General features: G+C 41.9%; 1 pseudogene; it reads right to left on the bottom strand.

Annotated features, from left to right (window-relative positions):
* Positions 1–5108: 5108 nt before the first annotated feature.
* LOC133378829 (zinc finger protein RFP-like) lies at positions 5109–24701 on the bottom strand (annotated as a pseudogene).
* Positions 24702–24764: the final 63 nt, after the last annotated feature.

The following is a 24764-nucleotide window of genomic DNA, read 5'->3' as shown; positions in this document are numbered from 1 at the left end:
GGGGCCCTCCTGCTAATTCTGCTGAGTGGGGCCATGGACTTCTGTTGGAAAGTCCTACCCTGCCAGCATCAAGTGGCCTGTGGGCATACTGTGACACCTCTTTAGAACTTAATTACTATTTAAAAATTACACATCTCTCTTCCCTTAGACACTCTGCCGTCAGAACTGGGAACGGAATGTGATAAGTATATGGTGAAAGCTTTTGAGAAATAGTTCATTCAGATGTGGTTCTGTAAGGAAATAGTTGTTTGATTCAGAATGATCTGGAATGAACTGGGCCAGTTTAATGTGACAGATAAAACAAGGTTTTCCTTTTGGCTTTGACCGTTTCTCAATTTTCTTCAAGCCTTATTTAGTGGAGTTGTAGTAGAGCTCTCTTATGATGTACACACATTCCATTAAATTTAAGCTCCATACCAGAGTCTGCCAAGCTATTTGGAATTAGAATTCTGACAAAAATATAAAGTGATCCTCTGTCCCAGAATTTTCCTTTTATCCCTTTGTCTCTGCAGTCAACACAACCCTTGATACAGATATGGCAAACCCTCAAATCATAATCTCTGAGGATCGAAAAAATGCAAGATGGGATGTCACTAGGACGGATGTGCCTCGTAATCCTAAGCGATTAAAGTCCTCTTGCTGAGTGCTGTGCTATGAAGGATTCACTTCTGGGAGACATTACTGGAAAGACATTGTGAAGGACAGAAGCATCTGGGCCGTGGGAGTAGGCCGAGGCTCTGTGAGGAGGAAGACAGAGCTCAAACTGACCCCAGTGGAAGGGATTTGGGCCTTGCAAAGGGATTTTGGTCAATACCAGGCTTTTACCACCCTTGTGACACCTCTGTACTTCATCTGCACACCCAGAAGGATCCGGGTATTTCTGGACTATGAAAGGGGACAGGTGGAATTTCTTAATGCTGACACAAACGACTCTGTCTTCACTTTTCCATCAGCTTCATTCTCTGGTGAGAGAATTTTTCCTTTTTTTAAGGTGTTACTTACCCAGCCAACACTTGATGGCTGAGGGGGTCCCTGTTGAGGATTACTTAAAGCAGATTAGTTCCTTCTTCACACCCTTTTAACTCCACTACATTGAAGTTGAAATCAGAGGTAAAAAGGATTACACCCACCCTTCCAGTGCATGCTGATGAATGAAGGTTTCTAATTAATCCACACAAGTGGTTGCCAGGCACAGAACCATCACAAGGTGCTGTTGGTGGTAGTTATTCCAGATTTAATTAATGCTGATCACAAGGTAGCAATTTTGTGTCAAATAGCAGCTAGCTCTATGTGAGGGTGCAGAGAGTGTCTTTGTCAAGTCACTCACCTTGGCACCAGTTTTTATCAGAAAGCCACTGCTGTAGCAAGACCATGAGTATGTCAGCCAGGACCAAGCCTGCCTACCTTAGGAAGCTGTCTTATACTGAGTCAGACTATTGGTCCATCTAGCTCAGGATTGTCTACACTGATTTGCAGTGGCCCTCCAGGGATTCAGGCAGGGCCTCTCTCAGCCCTACCTGGAGATGCCGGGGACTGAAGCTGGGACTTTCTGCAAATAAAACATGCTACCATTGAATTACAGCTCTTCCTCATAAACTACCTTCACCAAAAGCAGTTTAGGTGGAGAATGGTTGCTTGTTTTCATCTGCTACTGCCATAAAGTTTTTTTTAATGGTTGTTGTTTATGCTTTGTTGTGTTTAATTTTGTAAGCCACTTTATGTGTCTACAGACAGAAAACCAGAGTAAAAATAAAGTTAAATGAAATAGTAATAAAGAACAGGTGCTTCATTTCTGACTGGCTGTTAGATATGTGACAAGTGACAACCAACCAACTGGAAAACTCCCACTATCTGCTGCAAAGCATGCCTTACTTCGTCGTCCAAGAATAGATTTTGAATGGTTTGTGTCAATGTATAAAAAGAGAATAAATAATAATATCTCACACATTAGTGTTGTGAGGTAAATAAGGATTTTAAAGTGTTGCAGATATATAGTGTATACTGCATACAGCTAATGAGAGCCTCTCTTCAATTATTTTGTTGGGGAGACTGAGAAGGTATAGAAAAGGGTAAATAACAGTGAGCAATTCTACATTACAATGATAGCTGCCACTGCACTGGGTGGTGTGTGTGTGTATTCTATTCTGCCACATTCCAATACATGCTCAGTCTGGGAGAGGGGAAAACACACGTCATAGAACAGGGGTTCTCAAACTGTGGTCCATAGACCACCAGTGGTTTACAAACTTCGTTCAGGTGGCTCATGGCATGCCTGCATTAAATATTAATATTGATTTTTAATTGTATTTATATCGCTGCTTTTATTTATTATTCAGTATTTTATTGTATTACAATTTGAATTCTATGGAATGCAAATTGAAAGACAATAAAATAGAATCTTTTGTATTTTATACAAGGGCGTTATAATTGCTACAACAGGCAGAGAAACCATTAAGTGGGTCACCAAGATCATTAGCAACTTTCATGCGGTCCAAGGGAGGCAGGGAATCAGGAACGACTGTAGTAGAACATATAAAAATGGCAGAGACACCCCTAGCCTCCCTGGAAAACCATCAGCAGCCAACAGTTGGGGACTGTGCAGCAACACCCACAGACTGCTGCCATATGGAGCTGATGAACTCATGATGACAAGGATTTGCCTTCCACCAGAAAGTCTCGGATCAGGTTACAGCAATATAAACAACTTTTAACAACTTTTGAAGGAAGTGAAAGGAAGGAGATAAAAGTAAATCACTGAGAGTGGTGAACAGAGTCTGGTTGATGCCAGGGCATTGGGACTCTGGTTTTAAGTGTTCTACCTGTATACAATGAAGCCTCCTCTTCATCACTCAGTTCAGCAAGCTTCATATAATAATAACAATAATAATACATCTAAAAGACAGAAAATCAACAGGTGAAGCTTTCCCCATAATTATATTTCTATACTAGAAAAGGCTTAATTTCTGTTTAATTTAGGCACAAGAGCCCTGCTCTTCCGCAATGCCAACCCTAACCCATGCACAGAACTCAACAATAAAAATAACAAAATTTGGGCAACTTAACATATTTTAAAATGTATTTAAAATGAACATATGCAACTGTATAAAAAGACACTCCCAAGTTTTGATAAACAGCAACAAAAATACACTGAGCATGTTCAATTTCACATTTTAAAAACTTATTTTACCCATCTTTTTTTTTTTTTGCTCACTCCTTTGGGTCAGCCATTAACTCTCAGCCTAACCTCCTCATATGGCTGTTGCTCCATTGAATTCTGTAGGACTTACTTCTGAGTAGACCTGGTTAGGATTGTTGCTTAAGTCCTTGTATGATAGACTTTGTACTATAAAGTCCCATGCCCCCCTCCCAAGTAGTACAACTTCAAAGCTTCAGGAGAATCTTAGTCTGGTGGTCTGATTACTGCAATTTGAGTTACCTGGGACTAAGTCCCATTACATATGAAGAGACTTACTTCTGAGTGGACATGAATACATTGTATTATCAGTTAACTATACAGTGAATTTTTAATGAGTGCCCAGGTGTGCATTTGTACAGGGATGCTCCAGAACTCTGTCCCATTACTTTTTTGGCAGGCGGCCCCTTCCCTGGGCCCCTCTGTCTCCACACCAGAGCCAATTAGTTTGATTGATCTTCCCTCACTGCCACTGATAAAAGAGAGAAGTGCTAGAACTTAAATAAGCTCAGCTGACCCCTTCTCTTGATGTACTTATAGAATCATAGAATAGTAGAGTTGGAAGGGGCCTATAAGGCCATCAAGTCCAACCCCCTGCTCAATGCAGGAATCCAGATCAAAGCATTCCCGACAGATGGCTGTCCAGCTGCCTCTTGAATGCCTCCAGTATCGGAGAGCCCACTACCTCTCTAGGTAATTGGTTCCATTGTCATATGGCTCTAACAATTAGGAAGTTTTTCCTGATGTCCAGTCAAAATCTGGCTTCCTACAACTTGAGCCCATTTGCTTGAGGGCTGTGCTGCTCAGCCCACTGTGTGGCAGGAACTGACTGTGCTAGCTGGAAGGAAGGAAGGAGAGGTGGAAGCAGCTGCATGCACACGTAGTGAAAGCTTGCAAGTTGGTGGTGCACAGACAAGCCATTGATTTTTTTATATTAATAAATATTTTTTCTCTTTGCTCTTTGCAACTCTCCTGGGGATCCCGACCTTCAGATTGGGAACCACTGTTCTAATCTCAAGGAACAGAACAGGCACTGGGAACTACACATCCAATGCAGTATGCAGGAGAAACAGCAAACAAGGCAGGAGTTAGGGCTTTATGATGCATATATGTGTAACAAAAGCCTAATGACTTTCTGCTAGGAAACATCAGCTTCCCTGAGCAGCTCCTCCTCCTTTGGGTACCATGAATGTGGTTCCTGCAATGGGAAAAGCAACTGGGGTGGAGGAAGAGAAACAATGGGTAAGGAAAGGGTTAAGCACCTCCTCCTCAGCTTCAAATCAACCTCCAGCTGAAGCTTGTCTATGTCTGCCTTGACAGTTCAGGAGATGCAACCCATAAATTTCCAAACTTTTTCCTTCTACCATGAAGACTAGAGACTTAGTTTCTCGATTTGAAAGTTGCTATGAAAGTTCTTGAAATCACAAGAAAATGGGGGCCTAAGACAGTTGGCCCAGGCACACATACTACTAGCATCCTCATACTGGGTGTTGCTTGGGAATTCTAAAAAATCACTTCAGTTTTGAAAGGTTCAGTCTGCCATTTGATTCAAAATGGCATCCAAATGTATCTAAACACAGACAAAAACCTGCTTCTTGCTCTCAGGAACAATAATCCAAAATTGGGTTACAATATCTTAAGAGGTGTCCAAACTGCTGAGCAAACAACTTTCCTAAATATATCATAAATACGTTTTTTATGGACTTCAAGTAATGGGACAGCATTACAGGATAACCTAATTTCCCTCCCCCCTTATATTTATATTCCACCTCACACAGCACTTATTGTACCTGTCTACATTGCATATTATTGCACAGTTCAGCTCTGCATCAGCAGCGCCTGTCTGAAGTTTGGCAACACAATTCAGAAGATTGTATGAACGGTCTTGCACACTGGTCTGCACAGTTTCCGTTAGTAGAAGCACATCGCATGGTGTTGCCAATGGGATACTTGCACCAGTATCACTTAGGAGTTCAGTCTGAGATGGGTGTCCATATCTAGAGAAAAGAAAGGGTGGATCTTCTCCTGACTGAAAGAGGCTCCCACAAAAGTGAAGATTGATGTTCCTTTGACAGCATCAAAAAAAGCCACCTGACCACGTTCATAGTCCAGAGTCACCTGGATCCTTCTTGGATACCCACTTAAGTTTAAAGGTGTCACAGGCAAGGTGAAAGCATCGTAATTATCCTCCCAGCGCTGCACAGCCCAGATTCCTGCTTCAGAGCTAAAGCAGGTCCACTCCTTCCTGTTCACAGAGTTTCTGGCCACTCCCAGAGCCCAATATTTTCCATACCCGACTTCCACTTCTCAATAATGTTTCCCAGAAGTGAATCCCTCATAGCCCAGCACACACTCCATCAGTAGGAATCTTCTTGGATTGTGAGGCAGCTTTTGCATGGTGTTCCCACATTGAACACACTTCCGATCTTTGGAAACAATAAGCCGAGGTTGAGCTGTGAGGGGATCCAGAGTCACATTCACTGCAGTGAGAGAATGAGAAGGCATATGCATTACTGTATATTTGCAATCCAGCTATTTTGATATCTTTGTCTCCATCTAAAGTGTGAAGCACAATCTAGACAAACAGCTCATGTTATTATAAAACTTCCTGGAATGTGCCACTTCAGACTGAGGGTGATTATTTCTGTCCCCATATTATACAGTGTAGGCTTCCAGCATTTTCCTTGACCTGCTTGCTGTGTGATTATGTGTATTATTTATTAAATTATTTATTATTATTTAATAAATTTATATCCCACCCTTCCTCCCCGTAGGAGCCCAGGGCGGCAAACAAAAACATTAAAAGCATTCTAAAACATTATAAAAAGACTTTAAAATATATTAAAAACATTTTTAAAAACACATTAAAACATCTTTAAAAACATCTTTTTTAAAAAACCTTTAAAAACATCTTTAAAAGTAATTCCAACACAGATGCAGACTGGGATAAGGTCTCTACTTAAAAGACTTGTTGAAAGAGGAAGGTCTTCAGTGGGCACCGAAAAGATAACAAGGATGTGTAGGGATTCTCTTTTCCATAAAGGAGCATTCAAACATGTAACCCTTTCCCACACCTGCACTTTCAGAACAACCTGTTTATTGAACATTTATTCTTATTTGTTTGCAGAGAGGTTATATGGTGTCATATTAAGGAATTGTTATATTCTCCCGTCACTTGCCTATCTGCAAAATTATTTATTTATTTATTCCATTTATATATTGCCCTTCAGCCCAAAAGGAGCCCAGGGCAGCAAACAGTGATGATGATAAATATCCTTTCAGTGAAACATAAGGGCCAGTTGTTATGCACATGAACCTCTCAACTTATTTTTCCCTTAACATGTAAGATAATATATTTATGCTTATGCTTTTAAATATGTTGTTAAGTCACTTGGAGACCTTTGGGTAACAAGCTACTAACAAACCTGATAAATGATAATACAAGAAGATAATTTGATCAATTTGCGCACAAGAAGATAATCTAGCCCTGTACAACAAGCTACACATGCTGAAATTCTATCTTCTAGATATATTTTTAAAAATGCAAGAGTTCTGTTTTCCTTTGCATCTTGTCACCAAAAGGAGAAATATGGGCATTTTTGTTTATTTGTTTTTTAATGACGTGGATTCCATATTACAGTTTTGGATTAAAGATGGGTCCTGGGTCTGAGATGGTTGACGACTATGTTGGTCTCTAGACAAAGCTTTAGAAACAAAACAAGACGTTGCATGGCAGTTTTCAGATCCTACTCCTGCCCATGGTGATGGCAAACACACTGACTCTGGTCACATCCACAACATCCATTTTAATGACATGACTCCCCCAAAGAATCCTGGAAACTGTAGTTTACCCCTCACAGAGCTACACTTCCCAGAACCCTTAACAAACTATAGTTCCCATGAGTCTTTGGGGAAAGCCATGTGGTTTATGCAGTAGATTTGACCTCTGCTATTCATCCAGTATGTGTTGTTGTGGGATGTACTGTACAACAACATATTTGCTTCCCTAAAACACGCATGTACACTCACTGCTGGTAGTAGCTGACTTGTAAGGAAGGTATTAAGGCTCTGTAGTGTGTCATCTTTGTCATTCTGGTGTAAACCTTTCTCAGTGACCAGGAACAGGGCCAGCTCCAGGAATGCCAGGGCCCTTGGGCATCAGCTTGCCCTGGCCCCCGGCATGTGTGTGTGTGCACGCGTGCATGCACACAGCCCCCCATGCCCCCCCACCTACCTGTCTGCTGTCTTTTACCATTGCCCTTAACGAAGATGGCGGCTGCGGTTTCCCTAAGGGGATGAGGCCACCACCATCTTTGTTGATGGCACATGTGCGTGCATCTCTGCCATCAACTAAGATGGCGGCAGGGGCTTTAGTACCTTAGGGAAACCGCGGCCACCATCTTCGTTAAGGGCAATGGTAAAAGACAGCAGACAGGGAGGTGGGGAGGTGGGGAGGTGGGGAGCGTGGGGGGTGCGGACCGCAGAAGGGGAGCAGAGGGGCGGCTGAGGGTCCCCCTGTAGCTCCAGGGGCCGTCAGGCCAGTGCCCCACTTGGCCGCGCTTTAGAACCAGCCCTGATCCAAGAATCAGGCAAAACAAGAACAGCCTTGTCCACCTGACAGTTCAATAGAAGAACATCTTGTACAGCAGAGTTGGGGATGTCCAGATGTTCCTGGACTGCTAGCTCTTATCAACCCAATGGGCCAATGGTCTGGGCTATTTTGCCCATATGAAACATACCCTTTTCGCCTAATAGTTCTGCAAGCTCTTCTTTCTTCAGTTTGGCCATTGCTGTTTCTAAAAAAATAAACATATATTATTTATTTCATGTCCTCATCTTTTTTATTGTTAAAGAACACAATTATGGTTATAAGCCATCTCTATCCAGTACATATGGCTAAGGCTCTGGAATTCATGTGGTTTTCCATTCATCTGAGTTCCTCCCCTAATCCCAACATCATCAAGAAAAACAATTCTCTCTTCCCTACCCCTTTCTGTTTTGTAAGTTCCAATCCTATTTGTTGTTATGTGCCTCCAAGTCAACTACGACTTATGGCGACCCTATGAATCAGTGACCTCCAAGAGCATCTGTCATGAACCACCCTGTTCAGATCTTGTAAGTTCAGGTCTGTGGCTTCCTTTATGGAATCAATCCATCTCTTCTTTGGCCTTCCTCTTTTTCTACTTCCTTCTGTTTTTCCCAGCATTATCTTTTCTAATGAATCATGTCTTCTCATGATGTGTCCAAAGTATGATAACTCAATTTCATCATTTTAGCTTCTAGTGATACTTCTGGTTTAATTTGTTCTAACACCCAATTATTTGTCTTTTTTGCAGTCCATGGTATCCGCAAAGCTCTCCTCCAACACCACATTTCAAATGCGTTGATTTTTCTCTTATCAGCATTTTTCACTGTCCAACTTTCACATCCATAGAGATCGGAAATACCATGGTCTGAATGATCCTGACTTTAGTGTTCAGTGATACATCTTTACATTTGAGGACCTTTTCTAGTTCTCTCAGAGCTGCCCTACCCAGTCCTAGCCTTCTTCTGACTTCTTGACTATTGTCTCCATTTTGGTTAATGATTGTGCCAAGATATTGATAATCATTGACAAGTTCAATGTCCTCATTGTCAACTGTAAAGTTGCATAAATCTTCTGTTGTCATTACTTTAGTCTTTTTGACATTCAGCTGTAGTCCTGCTTTTGTGCTTTCCTCTTTAACTTTCATCAGCATTCGTTTCAAATCATTACTGGTTTCTGCTAGTAGTATGGTATCATCTGCATATCTTAAATTATTGATATTTCTCCCTCCAGTTTTCACACCTCCTTCTTCTTGGTCCAATCCTGCTTTCCGTATGATATGTTCTGCGTATAGATTAAATAAATAGGGTGATAAAATACACCCGTCTCACACCCTTTCCGATGGGGAACCAATCGATTTCTCCATATTCTGTCCTTACAGTAGCCTCTTGTGCAGAGTATAGGTTGCACATCAGGACAATCAGATGCTGTGGCACCCCCATTTCTTTTAAAGCATTCCATAGTTCCAATCCTATACATATTATTATTATTATTATTGATTTATATACTGCTTATATGCCAAAATGGCTTCTAAGCAGTTTACAAGTATAAAATCAATTATAAAATACATACATAATTAAATTACACAACTGCCATTAAATCAGAACATTAAAACATCCTTAATTAAAACATACAATAAAACAAACCAGTTGAAAAAAACTTTACAATTAAAACAGTTTTTAAAAAATTCGCCAAAACAAACCAGTTAATAAAACCAGAAGTTCAAGTTCAGGAGACCGCTTGCTTGAACAGGTGTGTCTTCAGGAGCCAGTGGAATTCCAGTAATGGTGGAGTCTCTGGTATTTCAGCAGGGAGGGCATTTATTTGGGAGTAAGTCACATTGGACTGAGTGAAGATTACTTCTGAGTACACATGCATAGGACTGTGCTCTAAAGCAGAAGAGGGGAACATTTTTTCAGCCCAAAGGTCACACTGCTTCATGGGCAATCTTCCGAGGGCTGCCTATCAGTGGTGAGTTTGGCCAGATGCAAAAGTGGGTAGAGTGATGGTTGTGACTCTTACCTTTGTACAGTACTTACGTTCCAGCTGGGAAAAAATCAGAGGTTTCTACACATGCCCCACACATCTCTCTATCCTATAGCCAGCCAAGCAACAGGCATTATCACAGGGCTTGTCCACACTGGAATATAAAGCGTGGATTCAAAGCTGCATGTGTTCTCGTTAATTTAGCAATGTCCACATGACATCCACTGCAAAAAACTGTGATCTTGTTCACTGCTCCCATTGAATTCAGATTTCCACGATCTGGGGATAATCTGATAAGTGGAGGGAAAAAAGTCCCCACATTGAGAGGCCTGGAGGGCTGCATTTGCCACACACACCCCGGGTGAGGTTCCCCACTCCTTCTCTAAAGGTTTTTATTTTCATAGTCAGTTGAGCAGAAAATTGCTTCTTTGCTCAGCTACGGAGACGCTCATCTCCATTTCTCCCTTCCACCCACCCACCCCGGCCTTCTCATTTCTTTTTTGTACCTTGGCTATTCTTCAGAGACTCCATCAGAATGCGATGTCTATTCAAAAACCTATTCCATCTCCTGGTCAGATCAGGAGAAATGGAAACCAACTGCTCATGCGTCTTCTTCCCATGCCTGGAATCCAAAGCATAGAATGTGATGTCATTAATAGGATTTACTTATCCAATTTGCCATAAATAAATAGAATGGAAGATTTTAATTGGGTCTTAGTCTTGCACAGCTACACTGAGCAGGAATGGGGAACTTCTGGCCCTCCAGATGCTGGACTCCATTCATGACTGTTGGCCATGCTGGCTGGGGCTGGAGTCGAACAACATCTGGAGGAGACACAGGTTCCCTATCCCTGACCTCAAACGGATCGTCAGTGTGTGCACAATGATTTTACAATCATTATAGAGGCATTGCTAGAAGCTGCATTGGTGTACTTCATTCTAGATCTTTCTGAGATGGAGCAAAGGCACACATGGGCCAGAACAGACCTGAATTTGCATGCATGCTGATTTTTATTGCGACAATATCATGTGGGGAAGGTCCTGATGTTGCTTAGCAGCAGCAGCAGTACCCCTGCCAACCCGGTTGCTATTTGCACAACAAAACATGTGTGTCAATTCACACTTAGGTATATCCTGACCAATAAAGTTCCCATATTATAGATGAAAGAGGGGTTGAAGATGAGAGAGAGGCTTGCCTGAGGCCTTCCAGTAAGTTCATTGCTGAAATTTCAGCTGGGCACTCGCCACAAACTATCTCAACCACTTCACTATGTTCAACATAATAAGTAGTTGATTAGTAGCTGATTTCTTTTCTATTAAAGACATGAGCAAATGTTTTCTTCATGAATGGGGGAATAGGAACCCTATACCAAAAAACGTTACTGTTTTGTTGTTCTACATATTGTGTTTATAGTGCAATATCCTATATGCCTTTTCCCAGAAGAAGAAACATAAAGATGCCACAACACTGTTATTTTAAAAATATAAAAATATAATTTATAAAATATAAATTTAAAAATATAAAAGAGATTACCAAGTACTTGCAGGCTTACTCAAGATGCTTCTGATATCCTAAACAAGAAAGAAAGTAAATTAGGTTTTAAGTCCACAGAATATGTATGGTCTTAATGGCAAATTCAAAGAGACCAAAGACAGTTGTTTAAAAAATAACTGAAAGTGGTTTGAGAGGGACAAAAAGTGGTTTCCCCCTTACAGAGCTATAAATTACCAATAACCTTAACAAACTACAGTTCCCATAATTCTTTGGGAGAAGTCATGGGCTTTAAACGTGTGTGGGATGTACTTTAAAGGTATGATGGGATCTGCCCTTGGTTGACTCATTTACTTGAGAGACAGTGTATTATTTTATTATTATTTTATTTTATTATTGATTTATGTATTTCAAAGTAGACCATCATGCAGGAAACGTTTCACAAGAAAAAAGCATGCATGTATGTGCGCATGCATATGCACTCTGGTTCCATTGTGTGGGTGAGCCATAAAACTAAGCATGAAGTGCAAGACATCTTTAATATAATATGCAAGAAAAACAGTAATTGAATAAAAATATACAATATAAAAACAACAAAACAGTTTTCATAAAAACAGAGATACAACATAAATACCCATAAAATAGTATCATAAAAACAGATAATGCAGTTATCCTGAACACGTTTCCAGCGTGATCCTTGTTGCTTAATAAATAGCAATACCGAGAACGAGGATTGTTCAGAGCAGTGTAGGAATTCTAAATAAACGTAGCATGGTTTCTTAATCCATACATATTGCTTTTTTAGATCAACATAATGCTTTGATTGCTTGAAAATATTTAGTCTGAGTAAATAACTTGGCATGATTTTTTAAAGATCATAGATGAATGGAACAAGAGAACAGAACATGACATTTGTCAGTGAGCAAAAAAAGGGAAGTTGCCTTGACATGCTTGGACAACTCTTGTGGTTAGTGTGGATACATTTTTGGTCTAAATTTCAGGTGAAACCAGCTTGAGAACAAGCAGGTGCCATAGGATGTCATAGTGAGCAAGTGATATTTAGTGTTTATCCATGATGAACAGAGAGGGCCATAAGCCAATCACATATTCATCCTTTACACCATTACCTTACTTAGCTGAGATCATGGGAGAAAATGCTGGATAAGAGAAGTGGTCAAGGATTAGGAGGGCACCCCTCTTCTCAAAGACCAACTAGAGAGATGGGTCTACCCTCAGAGATGCTGATACAAAGGAATGTTGACATGCTAAGATGCTAAATATGTACTCATTAGTGAGTATAAATAGACCCTCCGTGGCGCAGAGTGGTAAGCGGTGGTAACGCAGCCGAAGCTCTGCTCACAGCCAGAGTTCGATTCCAACAGAAGGAGGAAGTCGAATCTGCGGTAAAAGGGGTCAAGGTCCACTCAGCCTTCCATCCATCTGTGGTCAGTAAAATGGGTACCCGGCATATGCTGGGGGGTAAAGAAAGGCCGGGAAAGGAACGGGCAATCCCACCCCATATATACGGTCTGCCTAGTAAACGTCGCAAGACGTCACCCTAAGAGTCGGAAACGACTCGCACTATAAGTGCGGGGACACCTTTACCTTTAGTGAGTATAAACATGCTGTAATTTATCTTTTCTGTAACATACCATTTTAAAATAAAGCTAGATGTGTGAAGTATTTAAGGTAAACAAGTGCCACCTCTCAAGATCTACAGTGTCACCTGGTGGATAATGGCCTAGAAGGTGCCATTACTTACTAATAGTGAATTGTTGCAATCATTGGGACATCAGGGACCTCTGGTATGGAGGTTATCCCACAAATTTTATTCAGATCAGAATTTTAGTCCTTAGCAGGAATCCTGAGAATGAATCCTTAATACTGCCTCACCTGCAGAAGTTCAATGACTGGCTGCTGACACTTATTCTCCATTTCTCTGATCGACTCACTAAGCAGGGAAATCTCAGAAGAGAGTCTGAAGATATTTGTCATCATTTCATTCTCTGTCTCCTTCTCCTGCTCTTCCAGTTGAGTCAGCAAGTGATGTTCTTGGTTCTCCAGAAACTGATGCAGTTGCTGGAATCCATAAACTATTTCCTGCTTTTTAGCTTTTGAAGCTTTCTATAATGAACAAACACAGACAGATACACACACATACATGCAAAGAGCAAGCAGCAACTCTCATAGTCATCCTGCACATCTTGTGGATTATTAAATTTTAAGGTTTGTAACCTGCCTTCGCTTTATAATCCAGAGAAAGGAGGGCTAGAAATATGGGCCACAGACCAAAACGGAGTCCATGGATTTATTTATTATTATTTGTTATTTATTAAATTTATTAGTCGCCCATCTGGCTGGCTGTCCAGCTACTCTGGGCGACGTACAAAATAAAAAGATACAAATACATTAAAACATTAAAAATCTCAACAATAATAATAAAACCTAACCCACCCCAAAAGCCTGCCTGAAGAGCCAGGTCTTCAAGGCCCAGCAGAAGCTCTTCATAGAGGGGGCATGCATGGCGGAGATCATTTGGGAGGGAATTCCACAAAGTGGGGGCCACAATTGAAAAAGCCCTCTCCCTAGTTCTCACCAGTCTAGCTGTTTTAACTGGTGGGATAGAGAGAAGGCCTTTTGAGGCTGATCTTGTTGAGCGGCATCCTTGATGATGTTGGAGGCGCTCCTTCAGATAGACTGGGCCAAAACCGTATAGGGTTTTAAAGGTCAATACCAACACCATTTAAGCAAGCTAACTCTGTGGGATTGTGATCTAACTAACTAAAGTATTTATGTTATTTATTTCTAATCTACTTTCTGCCCACCCTTGCTCTAAGGTATGCAGAAGTACAAAACATTTTTAAAAACCCTCAAAACACGAGTCCATCAAGGAGTAAGCATACAGGAATGCAGACCCATTTGCAAACCAGAAAAATGGTCAGGAGCACCACACACACCCTGCAACCAAGCATGCACTGAAATCTATTATATTAGCTACAGTAGGATGCTTCGATCAAGGCTACATTTAGCAGGAGGAGGAGGAGACCCTGTGGGTGCCAGGGAAGTCCTCTGTGGGCACATGTGCCACCCACAGGCATCATGTTGGCAATGTCTGGCTTATATAGTGTCCTGGAGGAGAGCATGGCTGGCTGGCACCCTAAACTGGAGCATTCCTGATAGAGGGTAAGCATACATTACAACATTTTATTGCAGTCCACTTTAAATAGTTAAATAACCTAAAGCAGATAAAACAGCTAATATGGCATTTCTGAAATTTATCTATTCTCTTTGGAGAAAAATATTTCTCAACAATTAATTAAAAAAAACACCTCACACTAATGGAAAAAAACCCTTTGCATTTTGAACAAATCCACACCATACGTTTAAAGCTCCCCAAAGACACCTGGGAACTGTGGTTTTCCCCTCATGAAGCTACAAATTCTGAGCACCCTTAACAAATGACAGTTCTCATGATGCTTTGGAGGAAGTCATGTGCCTTAAATGTGCATTGAATATGCTTTAAACGTATGGTGTGGACCTGCCCTATATCCCAATTAAACTGAAGGGAGATACGATAGTACTCTTTCAGTACTTGAAAGGTTGTCACACAGAAGAGGGCAAGGATCTCTTCTCAATTGTCCCAGAGTGCAGGACACTGGATAACGGGCTCAAGTTACAGGAAGCCAAATTTCAACCGAACGTCAGGAAAAAATTTGTAACTGTTACAGTGGTGCAACAATTGAACCAATTACCTAGAGAGGTGATGGGCTCTCCAACACTAGAGGCCTTCAGGAGGCAGCTGGACAGCCACCTGTCAGGTATGCTTTAAGCTGGATTCCTGCATTGAGCAGCGATTAGACTTGATGGCCTTATAGGCCCCTTCCAACTCTACTATTCTATAATTCTTAACATCCAAACTAAAACTGATTAGCAATGTTGAAAAGAGAACTGTGGCATGGGGTGGGGGAGCAATTGGGACGCCTTCCTAAAAGAAGAGAGGTCTTAATTTGCCTCCTAAAAATTTATACCGTTGGACAAAGTCACATTTTCATGCACAGACATTCTCCTGTGCCTTCCACACATGTACTACAACTTTCTCCTCACTATCTGTCAACGCTGTTATCACAAGAAAAGGTGCCTACCAGGTACAGCTGCATTCTATCCTTGGCTGCCAATTCCAGTCTTTGCAATTCAGCTACCTCTAGAGTCCAGTTTCGCAGACGGCTTTGCATTTGTTCCTACGCAAAGAGAATCCATTTGGGTGACAACTGTGGAACAGGATGATTGTACATCCCCCTTTATATAATAGAAACAGGGTTATCTCTGCAGCATCTGAGTGTACATAGAGGAATAGTCTCATGTGCCCTGTAATTTGCCTCCCAAAACACTGGAGTGATGCCAGATCTTTTCATTTCTTCAAATCCCTCCTCAAAATCCACCTTTGGCACAACCCCTACTCCCAATTGTTGGACTAACTCCCATCATCCACAACCATTGGCCATTCTGCCTGGAGGTGATGGGAACTGGTGCTGAACCACATGTGGAGGGCCACAAGTTCCTGCCCTTCTACAGGAACTCAGCCTCAGTATATGTAAGTGAAATGAACATATATTCCTCCCTCTGTTTACCTCTCCCTTCCTTCGTTGCCTCCACTGTGTCGAATTTTAGAATGCAAGTTCTTCAGGGCAGAAACTGTAAGCAACCTGAATTTTATAAAGCATTGTTTTTACAGGAAAGTGGGATATAAAAATTAAACTAAAGCAACATAAATATGGATGGTGTTGTAATCATAATAATTAATGTAACAACACAATAATATAATGATGAGATTATGATGATGTATGTTTTTTAATTTTATTTTTGTTATCCAATAAAACAAAATACAAATGATAAATCACATTTAAAGAAATAATAATAAAAAGATGCATCAGTATTTCCTCATACAATCTTTACAGGATGACTCATACAATAAAACTAAAATACAAGATGACTCATACAATAAAACCAAAATAAACAAATTCAAATAGATATATCTATATTTATATAGATACCCCTCCAAGCTCTTGAAGTTACCTTTTATATAGACAGTCAACTCTACAGAAATAAAGATAAAAGTAGAAAGCGGGCTTAAAGTAGCTTATCATGTAGATAAGTGGTGACAAATAGAACCCTTGCTAGTGTTATAGGATGTTCTTGTATCAGTAGCATATATACTGTATTCATTATTTATTAACCCCTATGCTGTGTTTACCCCCTTTAGGACTAATGTCTTCCTGTATTTCGAGTTGTCAGCAGCTGCCTTAAACTATCCAGAGGTGTTTATATGGTGAAGGTGGTTGCCTATCTGTTTGTTGCTTAAAGGTAAAGGTAAAGGTGTCCCTGCACTCGTAGTGCGAGTCATTTCTGACTCTTAGGGTGATGTCTTGCGACGTTTACTAGGCAGACCGTATATATGGGGTGGGATTGCCAATTCCTTCCCCGGCCTTTCTTTACTCCCCAGCGTATGCCGGGTACTCATTTTACCGACCACGGATGAATGGAAGGCTGAGTGGACCTCGGCCCCTTTTACCGGGGATTCGACTTCCTCCTTCCGTTGGAATCGAACTCCGGCTGTGAGCAGAGCTTCGGCTGCGTTACCGCTGCTTACCACTCTGCGCCACGGAGGGTTCGTTTGTTTCTTACTTACAATAAAATAAAATCATACCATACAGAGGTGAAGGTGCCTTTTGTCTTTTGTTCATCAGCTAATTTTCTTTTTTCTGTTAGCTTCTGCAAAAGGGCAACTTTCCACACCTTAATCTACATCTAGATTAAGACCCTGTTAACCCTGCCATGTCTTTGCTACAACTGCCCTTGCCATGATAAAATGACAGATTAGTTCTTTATTCTTAAGGTTTTTATTCTGGTGAGTAAGCATGGTAAGGAGGGCTAGCTGTGGCCTTGTGTCTATGATGATGATGTTTGTGAATATGTACCACCTAGAGGCCATGGGGCTGAGGTGGGTGCAGAACATACTATAAAAGTATTCGTGGAGGGTAAAGTATAGATATAGGAGATACAGGACAGGAAAAAACAAGGACTTTTCATATAGCATGCTATGGAATTCAATATCACAAGAGGAAGTGATGGCCACCAACTTGGATGGCTTTAAAAAAGGATTAGACAAATTTGTGGAGGATAAGTCTGTCAATGGCTGCTAGTCCTAGGTTTGCCAGATCTCCAGTTTTTGCTCAGAGATGCCAGTATTCGCCTGGATACTCGGTTTTGGGGAGTCCTCTCTGAGTTTCTGGGTGAGTCACCTTAATCTCTGGACTCTTAGCTTTCATTTAAAAAAAGTAAGTTTCTAGGTGGTCTGGTTCAAAAGATATAAACCAAAATGTCAGCCGCTACCACCCCACAACTTCTGTTAGTATCAGCTGCTCTAATTCCCACCCTTTCAGGTTTTTAGCCAATAAGTGAAGTCAGGGTTGTGATTGACAAGATTTGTTGACCCCCAGGCAATAGCTAAACCCCATTTCAGGTTCTGAGAACAGTTTCCTTTTCCTGCTTGTCTCACATCAGGAATTCAGTAAATATATAGCTTTCAGCAGCATAAAGAGTACATTCTCTGTACAGGATTGGGACTTGCTTCTGAGTAAACATGCATAAGATTGCACTACAACAGAAGATCAAAGCAGGATCTTGATAGGTATAAAAGAGTACATGCAGGGTTTTTTTAATTACTTGCAAAAATAACATATACATTTTACCTTTCAAATAATTTTCGAACAGAAGTTTTAAAAAGTACATGCTGCAGTGTTATACTTTTCCAATTAAGGAGTCAAACAAGTTTAAATTTTACTGGACTGTTGAAGAGGGCAGTTTATTGGTCTTATTCATAACCTACTTTTGAAAACCTTCCCAATATGAAGCATTTCTAGGAGTAAAGCTGCAATGCTAATTCCACAATTAAAGCTGCAATGCTAGCTCCATAACTAACCCCACTGAATTCAGTAGGACTTACTTTTGAGTAGACATGGTTAGGATTGTGCTGAAAATCAGTGGGACTTTTCAGTGAATATAGCAAAGGATTGTATTATAAATCTTCCTCTCCCCTCCCTCTTTAAAAGCAGCTAGGCAGGGCTTACTTAGGTGTCACTGCTTTTATTTGGCAGGAAACGAAAACTTATGTTTAAAAAAAATGTTCTGCAATGGTCAACTGGTTTTGACAATAAACTACTATATGGGGTGTATGTATTTTTACATCTCCAGTGTATGTGTATATGGAATCTTTTCAACAACCCTGTGAGGTAGGGTTGGAAACCGAGGCAGCTCACAAGAAATAAATCCATTTAAAATCCAATAACCATAAAACAAGTATAAAACAGTTGCAAAACACCTTAAAGTGTCATGATTCTGAATTTTGGGATGGGTGAGTAAAGTTCCTTATCACTGAATTGCAGTCCTGTGGATGCTTCCCTGTCTGTGTAAGCCCCACTGAATACATTGGGACTTGCTTCTGAGTAAACATGCATAGAATTGCACTATAAGTATCTTTACAGACTGTGTAAATAATAAACATCTTTGACATTCATGCTTATATAAATATTTCTTCATACTACGTCTTGATATGTATCTGATTTCACACTATGGTTGTAAATTATTTACAAATTATTATTTCCTCTACATTTTAAGTGTGCCCTTCTTCCTTGGGGTGGTCATGGTCCCCCTCTGTTGTTTTCACCTGAGGGGCAGATTAGGCTGAGAGATGGTGCGTAGCCCATGGTCACCCAGTAAACTTTGTAGCTTATTTCCATTTTAAAATTTAATTAAAATGATTTATATGCAGGCGAAGTTGATGAAGTGACGTAGATCCACATAATACATTTAAAGCACATTCAACTAACATTTAAAGCACACAACCTCCCCTAAAGAATCCTGGGAAATGTAGTTTCCCCCTCACAGTTATAGTTCCCACCACCCTTAACAAACTACAGTTCTCAGGATTCTGTGATGGGATTCATGTGCTTCAAATGTATGTTGAATGTGCTTTGTATGTGTGGTGTGGATCTGCCCTGGTATGCTGTGCATTTATTAGTGAATTGAAAATAATAATTTTAAAAGATACTTTTTTAAACAGGGCTGTAGCTCAGTGGTAGGGCACATGTTTTGCATGCAAAAGTACAAAATTCAATCTCTGGAAGAAACTATTGCCTGGAATCCTGGACAGCCAATGCTAGTCCATGCCATCAGTACTGAGCTAGATGGTACCAAATGGCCTGACTCGGTATAAAAGAGGAAAGACACCCAAAGGCCACAGTGACGCTGAAATGTATTTATGTATTTTATTTACAACATTTATATACCATTTTATTGTAAAAAACCTCAAAGCGGTTTATAGAAGGAATTAAAAAAATAAAAATTGGCAAAAACAGTTAAAGACAGGTATTTAAAACATTCAAAATAATAAAACCAACAATTAGTGAAAAACATATAAAAAACATAATAGCTTCAACATGCCTGGGTAGGCTTGCCTAAACAGAAATGCTTTTAGCAGGGGCCAAAATGAGTGCAATGAAGGCACCTATCTAATGTAAGTAGATAGGGAGTTCCAAAGTGTAGGTACTGCCACACTGAAGGATCAATTTCTTACAAGAGCTGAACAAGTATTATGTGGAACCCATAACATGGAAAACACACCTTGAACCTGGTCTGGTAGCAAATTGGCAACTAGTACAGATTTCAGAACAGAGTGCTATGTGCTGATAGGGTCTCACTCATGTCAGCAATCGTATCACAGCATTCTACACTAACTGCAGCCCCCAGGTCAGGTTGTGCTGCGTGGGGATTTCTGTGACCTTGGCTAACTGGCTGCCAGCATTTTTTTTAGTTTTGGTTCGGAACCCTGACTGGTTGTGGGATGCTGAGTTTTCTGTCTTACTCATAGGAATCTTGTTGTGATTCATATGGTATTGCATTTAGGAAATTATCACTGTATTTTCTTTTTCTATTTGCATTTCATTTACCTCTGGCCTTACTCCCTTAAATCCACAGAAGCAACAACAGTAGTTCCATGTGGTCAGCTCAACCCCCTTAAATGCACTGATGATACATCTTGTTATCTGCATGATGGTTTGTTTCTTGCCCAATAGTGGTAAAAGAGAATTCACATACTGGGAAGTGTGGCTTCAATTGCTATTGTTCCCATGCTACTGCCTGTGAAGGTAGACCAAGCCATGTGTGTTTTCTCTCTGTCTATTAATCACTGGAATTGGGTTGGCTGTCAAAGTGAGTTTATAGCAGCCCACAGAATAGGCAAGAAAGAGTAGAGAATCTTCTTAACTCTTACTCATTTCTCAAACCTCTGTCTGCAGTGAAGGGTCAAGTCTGTAAAGAGGTTTGGAGCAGCCACATTAAAAGGCAGGCAGGGCATTCGAGGGAGGGAGTTGCCAACTCTGCTTGGATATGGCTATCATTGCAGAGGATCCCTAGTCAAGCCTTACCATCAGCACAATCCTAACAATATCTGCTCAGATGTAAGTCCTGATAAGTTTTATGGGGCTTAGTCCCATAATGTGTTTAGAATTGCAGCCTTCAGGGGCATCCATCTTTACTCCTGAGTGCTCCCATCTAACATCTCCACAACAGTAGGGTTTCTTCCTACAATGGCCTTCTGGTGACTGGCCTGGCTTGAGGGCACTTAAACCTTTCTTGCCAGAAGCGAGTAGGCTAGATTAAATGTGTCCCGTCCAGAGCCGAAAGAATGAGGCTGGAGTGTGTGTGCAAGTAAATCTTGTTTTATTAGAGTAATGGATACATCAAAAGCATTGTGCTTCATAGGAAACCTTACGCTAACTCACTAAAGTCCCTAACTATACTCTAGACATGCTCTGCAGCGTGTGAAGGAAGTTGACTCAACGACCCCCCCCTGGGAGCGGCAGGCTTATATAGGAAATGTTTTTGAACATAATCTCTGACTCCTTCGCAATTCCTGTCTTTGCCCTGTCCGTTTCTCGCGGCGACGGGAATGAGGAGACAGGAGACGCACATCCAACAGCTCATCTGAAGACACCTGCTCCCGAGCAACAGGCTCGAGGTCAGAGGGCGGTGCCACACTGGAATCCTCCTGGGAACTGCTTGGGAAAGGAGGAGCTGGCACTGACTCTGAAGCTTCCCCCCACAAATCCTCTGCATCAACTGGGGGCGGTGCGCTCGGCTCCTCGGAAAGGGCGTTACTCGTGGGAACTGGCTGGAGAGCAGGCTGCCCCCCTCCCGCACGACCCTGCTCAGACACAACAATCCCCAACTCTGCTTCTTCTGGCTGCGGAGGCGCCTGAAACTCATGCCTCCCCCCTTCCTGTCCCTTCTGAGTTGGCTGCAGCGCAACAAAATGTTCCTTACCCAGGCTGTCTAAGCAGGTGAGAAGGAATGATCTTGTTACTTCAGCTGGACTTGGAAACACCCTCATTTAGCTAAGATTTCCATCTTAATTTCCAATCAGAGAATTTTTTTGAGTGGTATACTCCTAGCAACTGTGGTTGATGCTTAATGTATCATGCTTAATGACATCACTAGGGCCTGCCCCATGACATCACTGGGGCACACCCCTGAAATATCAGTGTTTGAGATGCTTCTGAACTGGCAACCCTAACTAGTTGTGAGGGCTATATGCAACCTGCAAGATCAGAGGCTGTGTGCCCAGTACCAGTTACTGGGAAGAAGAAGAAAAGCAAAGGGTATTACCCTCACCTCCTGCTGTGGCTTTCCCAGAGGCTGATCAACTACTAGCTTCCACGGAGCTATCAAGCGGGTCACTCAGCAGCCAGGAACTGGATAGGGCCCAAGCAATTTCATAGCTCCATTTCTTACATGAATAAAGATCGCCCTCTGGTGAGTGGCCCAAGGAACATCCATAATACAACCTGTCAAAACACTCACATGTCCCCATTGGCAATGGGTGCTGGCTCCTGATGGAAACACCCATGTTAATTATTCCTTGCATAGTCATGAGGGTTTATTGATTGTTAATGTAGTAATCTGAACTTGGCATATGTGCGTATAGATTTTTTTGTCATTGGTTTTACACTTGAGAAGCCACCTTGGCAATTAAGCAGCATACAAACAAACAAACAAGCCACTGTGGGAAACAGGATGCTGGACTAGAAGGACCATTCATCTAAAGCTGCAGGGTTCATATGTACTTAACCAATTCTGTGTGCTCTGGATGTGACCAGACTCTATGCCTCTTGACCAATGCTTCTTCCTTTGTTTTCCTCCAATTACACATTCCCTATTCCAGAGCTGGCTCAGAAGACATTCTTGTTCCCAAGAAGGAAAATCCAAGTAGCATCTCCCGACACACATGAATCAATAAAGGCCACAGTAGTGTTCTTGCACAGCTTCCATTCATTTCAACGGGACTCAAATAGGAACACTTCCTGTATGGGGACCCTTGGGCTTCCCACATGTTGTTGGACTCCACCTCCCATCACACCCTGACCATGCTGGGGCTTTGGGAAATGCGAATCTACACCATACATTTAAAGCACATGGCTTCCTCCAAAGAATTCTGGGAACTATAGTTCCCTCCTCACAGAGCTACAATTCCCAGCACCCTTAACAAACAACAGTTCCCAGGATTCTTTGAGGGAAGTCATGTGCTTTAAATTTGCCACCCTGGGGTCCTGCTGGGAGGAAGGGTGGGATATAACTCAAATAATAAATAAATGAATGAATAAAAATCTACGGTGTGGATCTGGTGGGTCTCAGATTCCTCATCTCTTGTGTACAGCAATCAGTTGGACTGGCAGTCGAATCTAACTTCTACACAAGCAATGAGACAGTGTCCTCCCCTGCACCTGATGGCAGCAGCATAGTTTAAGGGGCACAGGAGCAGTGATGCAGCTGGGTAATTTCAGGCACTGGACTTAATGGTCTTATGGGGGGATCCCCTTTGGGTGGCCATGTGTATTACTTCAGCTTTGAAGCACACAATTAACATTTTTCTTCACCCCTCCTTCCCTCTGGACTTTGCACATACATTGGCTTCTACATTCCTACTGCTTGAGAGCAAAACAAAAACAACCCTGATCAAATCAATACTTTAAGCACATGCCGTTTTTCATTTTAAACTCACTTAAATCATAGCACAATCATTACTCCAGGAATAAAATGCAACATGCTGGGAATAGGCAGCATAGGGAATAGAAAAGGATAATGTATACTTTTAAAGTGAAAATAATAAATGAGCATCTGTAACATATGTAGAGCTGGTATAGCACAGTGGGGAGGAGAGCCTGCCTGGGAGTCCAGAGTCTGTGAGTTCAAATCCCCGCTCATGTCTCCTGGTGTAAAGGGCCAGCTAAAGATCACCACCACAGTGAGTGGCTCAGGGGTTACGTGCCCTGTCACCTGTGGACAAGCTGCATAGTCCCAAGGAGCCCAGTTGCCTCCCAGCTGGCAGTTGCAGACAAGGAAGGGGCTGGCTTGTGCAGCTGTGGCAAGCTGAGCAGGCCCTAGTCAGCTGTGGAGGACTAGCCTCAGAGGGAGGCAATGCTAAACCCCTTCTGAACACCACTTACCATGAAAACCCTAGTCATAGGGTAGCCATAAGTCGGGATCGACTTGAAGGCAGTCTATTCATTCGTAACATATGCATGCCCAGCCAATCACCCCCAACTATAATCTTTTTAAAAAGAAGCATCAGCCCCAGTGGGCCTTGGCATGGCCCATGCTGGCCTGTGTGCTGACATGAGGCCTGTTTGCTACTGTCCCCATAATCTGCCACTCTTTAGGTGGTTATATGCAGGAGAAGGAGGGAGGCTGGGCTGTGGAGTCTGAGTTTTGGCCCAGAGGTCCAGCCCTAGTTACACCACTGCACAGGACAGACTGCGCGGCCAACACATCTTTGTCCTCCTAACAGAGGGGGAAATGGCCAGGGGTCTACAGTTGCCACACTCTGCTTAATGGTAGAGCACACTCCTCTTCAGCACACTCCTTCAGCATCTGGCCCTCTGTCGCCTTCTCACCCTGTAATCCTGGGCTGCCTCCTCTATAGGAATGACCGTGTGATCTCGATGGTCCTTGGATTTGTCACATACCACACAGATGGGGGTTTGGTCATCTTCACAGAAGAGTTTTAGAGGTTCATGGTGATTTTCACACATCTCCTCTCGTGATCCTTTGGCAGCCTGTTGCTTTAGTTGCTTGATAATTCTCACTATGTTCCTCAGCTCTCTGTTCGGCCTGAAGTTTCCAGCTTGTGTAACGGTTCTGCATTGAGGGCAGGACGCTTTAGTTTCCAATTCCCTTTGGCACTGAGAGATGCAGGCTAGGCAGAAATTGTGCCCACAGTCTATGGATACCGGGTCTTGGAAATACTCCAGGCAAATGGAGCAAGTGGCTTCCTCGTGAAGTTCTTCAGCAGGGTTCTCAGTGGTCATTATGGCTACTTGTGTAGTTTCCCTTGCTCCATTTACCACTTCATGAGAGCAGCAGTTTGTTTTGCACTAGGCTTGAATTCTGAGAAC

Source organism: Rhineura floridana, chromosome 3 (genome assembly GCF_030035675.1).
Source record: "Rhineura floridana isolate rRhiFlo1 chromosome 3, rRhiFlo1.hap2, whole genome shotgun sequence".
Taxonomy (NCBI): Eukaryota; Metazoa; Chordata; class Lepidosauria; order Squamata; family Rhineuridae; genus Rhineura; species Rhineura floridana.
This window is presented reverse-complemented; position numbering and strand designations above follow the sequence as displayed.